At 36.0% G+C, this 7,609-nt stretch overlaps 1 non-coding gene across 1 annotated transcript; it reads right to left on the bottom strand.

Annotated features, from left to right (window-relative positions):
* Positions 1–636: 636 nt before the first annotated feature.
* On the bottom strand, positions 637–707 carry TRNAG-GCC (transfer RNA glycine (anticodon GCC)). Its single transcript has one exon. It is a non-coding gene; the product is annotated as a tRNA-Gly (tRNA).
* Between the last annotated feature and the right edge of the window lie 6,902 nt (positions 708–7,609).

Consider the following 7,609-nt stretch of genomic DNA (forward strand, 5'->3'; position numbering starts at 1 on the left):
AAGGGGTCTTTTTTTGGTATAGGAAGGGGGAAAAAAAAGTTAGAAATCACATAGTCTATCACAAGACAGAGACTATTTAAATCTATGATCTACTATTACAGTCTGTCAGTGGTAAGCTGTATTGGTAGAACAATTTTGGCAGCCACAAAGGCCTTTGGTAGACCTCGGGCTGCCACAATGACCACTTGGCTCCTGAGCCCTTGTCATATTTTCTGTAAGTCACAGGACAACATGCAACTAATGTTGAATTAGTAGGTTAAATATGCTTTTATGAATTATTTTTACTCATATAGATTCTTGTTAAGAGGAAAAAATCCTACTGTTTTGTCAAGGAATTAATATAGCAACCTCACTGACACAGAAATGAAATACGGACTAATACAGATACTATGATTGGGCTCCTGAGAAACAATAGGGGAGAGTTCACTGCTTCACCCTTCACCCTATGGGGCCGTCCGAAGTTCTAAAGTCACCACATGGCTTCTTTTGGCATATGAATATGGAACTGTTAAAAAAAAAAACATTTTACACGAATGACATCCCCAGTAATGTAGAATACAAATATAATCATTATTTTCTTAGAATTGTCTTTATGTGTCTGTATTTGATGCTAATTTTTTTCCAAAGAAAAGTACATGCATTGGCCGGGAATCAAACCCGGGCCTCCCGCGTGGCAGGCGAGAATTCTACCACTGAACCACCAATGCTTTATGCATTCAATATATGTTCTTTCTAAGTTTGTTCTGTCACTTTAACAAAAAAAAAAAAAGGGTTTAGACCCTGACTGATTAGTAGAACATAAAGGGAAGGAAGTAGTAGTTATATTCTTGTATATAGGAGCAGTATTATAATAGTTATATTCTTGTATATAGGAGCAGTATTATAGTAGTTATATTCTTGTATATAGGAGCAGTATTATAGTAGTTATATTCTTGTATATAGGAGGCAGTATTATAGTAGTTATATTCTTGTATATAGGAGACAGTATTATAGTAGTTATATTCTTGTATATAGGAGCAGTATTATAGTAGTTATATTCTTGTATATAGGAGGCAGTATTATAGTAGTTATATTCTTGTATATAGGAGCAGTATTATAGTTGTTATATTCCTGTATATAGGAGCAGTATTATAGTAGTTATATTCTTGTACATAGGAGGCAGTATTATAGTAGTTATATTCTTGTATATAGAGGGCAGTATTATAGTAGTTATATTCTTGTATATAGGAGCAGTATTATAGTAGTTATATTCTTGTATATAGGAGCAGTATTATAGTAGTTATATTCTTGTATATAGGAGGTAGTATTATAGTAGTTATATTCTTGTACATAGGAGCAGTATTATAGTAGTTATATTCTTGTATATAGGAGCAGTATTATAGCAGTTATATAACTACTATAATACTGCCCCTTATATACAAGAATATAACTACTATAATACTGCTCCTATGTACAAGAATATAACTACTATAATACTGCTCCTATATACAATAATATAACTACTATAATACTGCTCCTATGTACAAGAATATAACTACTATAATACTGCTCCTATATACAAGAATATAACTACTATAATAGTAGTTATATTCTGGTATATAAGGGGCAGTATTATAGTAGTTATATTCTTGTATATAGGAGCAGTATTATAGTAGTTATATTCTTGTATATAGGAGGCAGTATTATAGTAGTTATATTCTTGTATATTGGAGCAGTATTATAGTAGTTATATTCTTGTACATAGGAAGCAGTATTATAGTAGTTATATTCTTGTATATAGGAGCAGTATTATAGTAGTTATATTCTTCTATATAGGAGAAGTATTATAGTAGTTCTATCCTTGAATATAGGAGGCAGTATTATAGTAGTTATATTCTTTTATATAGGGGGCAGTACTATGGTAGTTCTATTCTTGTATATAGTAGCAGTATTATAGTAGTTCTATTCTTGTATATAGGAGACAGTATTATAGTAGTTATAATCGTGTATATAGGAGAATTATTATAGTAGTTATATTCTTGTATGTAGGAGCAGTATTATAGTAGTCATATTCTTGTATATAGGAGACAGTATTATAGTAGTTATATTCTTGTATATAGGAGATAGTATTATAGTAGTTCTATTCTTGTATATAGGAGCAGTATTATAGTAGTTATAATCTTGTATATAGGAGCAGTATTATAGTAGTTATATTCTGGTATATAGGAGCAGTATTATAGCAGTTATATTCTTGTATATAGGAGGCAGTATTATAGTAGTTATATTCTTGTATATAGGAGCAGTTTTATAGTAGTTATATTTTTGTATATAGGAGGTAATATTATAGTAGTTATATTCTTGTACTGTACACAGGAGGCAGTATTATAGTACAAATATTTCTGTACAGTATTATTGGGTAATAGGTATGTTCCCAGTGTTGTAGTAATTATATCATTTTATATTTTTAGGAGTAGGCCGTATCAAACATGATAGTCTTAGATACACCAAGTCAACAAATATTATCACACATGGTTGGTTTAGATACATTGACTGACTAGATACTATCATAGATATAGATTTAGATACACATCTCAGCAGATAGTATCCCAGATGAAAAGCTTAGAGACAGCAGCTCACATACACTAGGTATGTACAGATGTGGAATGTGAGATGACGTGGAGCTGGATCTGACACGTTGATACAAAAATCCCCGGGGCTCTCCTCCCTCCTCCCTGTCATGTTTAACACCAGACTGAAGGGTAAGTTCTGTATATATAGCCCTGGGTCCTCATTTATAGAAAGAAGACACTGACAGTCACATGAACATATAAGTTGAGGCTGATATGCACAATATTCACAAGGCCACCATATTGTCGTAGTGCCAGGACCATGAAGAGGCCTTGTTTGTAGTATCTTCTGCTCCTCGTCTTGTTATGTATATTTTCATATGTATTGAATGCATCTACTGTATATTACCAACTTCTTTTTCTATATTCTGACAGTTCCCTTAAAATAATAAATTATTTTAAAAAATATTGGAAAAAAACTATAAATAATAATAATAACAATAATAATAACAATAATAATAATAATTATTATTAGTAATAATAATTCATAATTATTATTATTAAAAAGGAATTCCAAAGAAATGTTTAATCCTATAACATTTTTATATTTAATTTTATTTAATTCAATTCAATTTTTATTTTAGTCAATACGTTTAGTTAACTTGTTCACCCTGCTTCCTTTTTCTAAGCTTTTAATAGTCTAGTAATATAAATAGTTTTTGATTACAAATCTTATCTTAAAAGCGACATTACTATTGTTGTTGTTGTTATTCTTAGTAATTCCAGCATTGTAACGTGTGTATCCTTCAGACATTCTAACAATACATTTTGTAAACATTTTTACACAGTTAATTGTATTTTAGAACTACCGTAATTTTAAAAAATGATTAAAATTTTACTCTACTGGAACATTAAAATCATATTTAGTACCAAATATGTTTATTATTATTATTTTTTTTACATTAGTAAAATGGAAGTTAGGGTGGTTTAAGGTGTTTTTTTTTAATTGTGGGAGGGGCTTATTCCCTTTTTTTGTTAAAAAATACAAAACATTTTATTACTTTACTTATCTATTTATTTTTTTTATTATTTTTTTATTCAATTAATTAATTATATATTTATATATAATTAAATATTTATATTTTTACATTTTTGAAGACTCATTAGATTACTATTACTGTTCAGGGCTTTGCAGTGGCATAGTACTGATCAGTAGAAACAGCGATCTACTTGTACAGCCCGCCAGAGGGCAGACTATACAAGTAGATGGCAGCAGAGAGGCAGTAAGCATGTAAAGAGTGCTCCGGTCCCCATTTTCACTCATCGGACCCCCGCGATCGAGCTGTGGGTGATACGGTGAGTGTAACTGTTAGCAGGGACTGCTTCAGATTCCATGGTCAGTATGAATGACGGCATCTAAAGCTATAATGGCAGGCAACAAAGGGATCGCTGATGTCCACCATTATTAGGGATGGCGCTGCCGGGAGCCACGGTGCAAGAAGTAAGCGCAGCTCATGTTCATGACGTAAATGTAGGGCCCTCATGGTGTGCTAAGTATCAGGACACCATGATGCACAATAACGTCATGTGTCCTCTAGGGGTTAATCTTCCTCTATTTATAGTGCCACAAAAAGAAGAGTGGCAGAAGTGTGCCTTGGAAGTGTGTCCAGGTGACAATGGAGCCATAATGCAGTCACACTTCTTGTGCAGCAGGAGATCTGGAGACACAGGAAGAAGACATGGGGGGGAAGGTGACAAATTTCACTGGTACATGAAAAGACCTGCTGTAAAGAAAAAGAATAATAAAGTGAGGAAGAAAAAGCCAAATATAGTAAGTGTTTAGTTATTGGGAACTTTACATGAGGTTTTTACAGGTTGCAATTTTGTCAAAATGTGTATATAGGGGTATCCCCTCTTCGTAACTGCAGATGTTCTCAAATCTACACATACTGTGGACCTCCCGCTGTTTCAAAACTACAACTCCCAGCATGTCTGGACAGCCAACGGCTGTCCAGGCATGTTGGGAGTTGTAGTCTTGCTACATCTGGAGGCAGTTTGGAGACCACTAACAATGATGTACACTAGGGATCGACCGATTATCGGTATGGCCGATATTATCGGCAGATAATCACGATTTTGGGCATTATCGGTATCGGCAATTACCTTGCCGATAAGCCGATAATGCCCCGCCCCCCGCACCGCCTCCACCGCACCGCAAACGCCCCCCCCCCCCGACCAGCCGCACCACACCGCGACCCTCGACCCACCACACCGTGTCGCACCCCCCACCGTAGTGCTGGGCGGTATACCGGTGTGAACCGGATACCGTTTTTTTTCTCCCACGGTATGGATTTTTGCCCATACCGCTATACCGGTCGGGCCCCTCCCCCACCCTCCGAGTCAAAAAAAATAATTAAACTTCCCCGTAATGGGGGTGGTCCGGGCCATCCATCCTTCCTGTAGTGTCCGTCGGCATTCCGGGTGGAGGGTGAACCGGTCCGGGCTGTCCTTCTTCTCCGGGGGTGCTCTTCTCCACTCAGGGCAGGCTCTGGCCTAGTACGCTGCATAGACGCCGCTACGCCGTGACGTCAGGTGCGTCGCTGCGCACGGGCGTCACTGCGCAGCGGCATCTATGCTGCGTTACTAGGCCGGAGCCTGCCCAGAGTGGAGAAGAGCACCCCCGGAGAAGAAGGACAGCCCGGACCGGTGCACCCTCCACCCGGAATGCCGCCGGACACTACAGGAAGGATGGATGGCCCGGACCACCCTGACAGGTAGGGGGAGAGAAGCGGGTGGTGGCGGCCGCGGCCTATGGCACCGCAAAAGCCACTGCAGTGCATTGATTTAAAGCGCCCGCTTTAAATCAATGATCTGCAGCGGTGTCGCGGGGGGATAAATAGCCGATAACTTATACCGGAATATCGGTATAAGTTATCTGCTATCGGCCCTAACCTCCACGGATTATCGATATCGGCCCTAAAAAAACTATATCGGTCGATCCCTAATCTACACTATCAGTATTCATGGTCCCCATTACTCATATTTAGGCCTGGTAGAGTTGCACTGGGATCCATAGACTTCATGTTACCCTTGGGATTAGGGCTAGGACCAGCACAGGGCTGTATCCTCCTACTCTGAAAAAGTTCAAAGGAGCCACCAATATAACAAGAGGTGTGAAAGTGAAGTGTGTCCAGGTGACAATGTAGCAGTAAGAAGCTCACACGTCTGTCTAAACCCCCCCCCCCCCCCCCCCCCCATCCTGCAGGGGCTGGAAAAACAACTGACAGAAGGAATGACACTTTCTGAGGGAAGGTCTGGTCATGAACATTTTTATCTGCAACCACAATTTAAATAAAAAATAATAAAAATGAAAAGAAACACAGTCAAATAAAAAAAAAGGAAAAGAAACACAATGAAGAAAAAAAGAGAAAAAAGGAAAAAGGAAAGAAACACAATGAAGTTAAAAGGAAGGAAAAGAAGCATAATGAAATAAAAAGAGAAAAAAATGGGAAAAGAAAAGAAACACAATGAAATAAAAAAAAGTAAAAAAAAGGAAATTAAATTACACATAATCTAATAAAATAGGAGAAAAAATGAAAATAAAAGAAACAATGAAAAAAATGAAAAGAAAAGAAACATAATCAAGTAAAAAAAAAGGAAAAATAAAAATAAAAGAAACCCAATTAAATAAAATAAGAAAAAAAAGGGAAAAGAAAAGAAACATACTCAAATAAAAATGGGGAAAAAGATCAAGAAAATTAAAGAAAGGGAAGAAAAGAAGCACATTTGAATAGGAAAAAAACACAAGAAGAAAAGAAACACAATAAAAAAGGAAAGAAAAAAAGAAAAGTTACACATCAAATACAAGATAAAAAGGAAAAAAAAACAAAATCAAATAAAAAAGAAAAAAAAGCTGCAAATAGATACTTTTGTTTTTTCATATTTTTGGCCTGAAAAAAAAATCACAAATAATAAATGCCCAATAATTTTTTTCCTCCATGATGCTTTTTTTGTGAATTTCATTTTTTACATTTATCATTATTTATTTTGGTAAGTTTTGCTTATGTGCCACATATTTGGCATACATATTTGTCATACTTTGTTCACACTATGTTTTGGTTAAACGGGGACCGGATCGGGCTGGTGGAGTAAAAACCAGGCGCGTCCGTGACCCAGCCAGACCCGGCCCCCTTCTCATTCATTTGAATAAGCCGACCGGAGTAAGATAGGGACTCACTCCGGTCGGCTCATTTTTGCCCCGGACCTAAAAGCGCTGTATACCCCAGCCACATCGAGTCCCCATATAGCCAAAACATAGTGTAAACCCAGCAGCTTAACACAAGGGGTTGATTATTGGGAGCACATAATCAAAGCAAAAAAGTCATAGCTTTTTTATATTTTTTTTATTTGCTCACGTACGGGACTTTTTGCTAACTTTCGACTTTCGCACATCATAAATACCTGACCACTGCAAAGTGAAAAATTAGGTAAGGTAAGGCAGTTTGTAACTTTTTGCTTACCCACAAAAGATGCACAAAAAAGTGCTTAGGTGCCTGTTCTAAAAAAAAAAAAAAAAAAAGGGGGGGGGGGGGCTCTAAATACCTTGATAAATGTCAACCATAGAGTTTTTACTGACTTTTTGATTTTTAACCTCTAGAGATCTATGGGGGGAAAAAATCAAACATTTTTAGAAAAAAAAAATACCATACCCCCAGTGTGCTGCAATTTTAAAAAACTTGCCACTGAACCTAAAAACTTACAAAATGGTGAAAGAACTCCTCCAAAATAAATATATAAGTAAAAGATGATGTAACAGTATTCTGTAAAAAATATATCTAATAACTTAAGTTTATTTATTTATAAATTGAGGATTTAAATACCCACACAATTTGTAAATATGTTGAAAGAAAAAAAAATTATATATATATTTAAATTTTATTTTACTCTTTGTAATTTTTTTTTTTTTTTTTACAGAAAAAAACTAAGCAAAACACTGTTTCCACATGCTGAGGAGAAGATAAAAGAGGCCCAGAACAAAGACAGATAAGTGTGTTGGTGAAGTG

Source organism: Hyla sarda, chromosome 4, assembly GCF_029499605.1.
Source record: "Hyla sarda isolate aHylSar1 chromosome 4, aHylSar1.hap1, whole genome shotgun sequence".
Taxonomy (NCBI): domain Eukaryota; kingdom Metazoa; phylum Chordata; class Amphibia; order Anura; family Hylidae; genus Hyla; species Hyla sarda.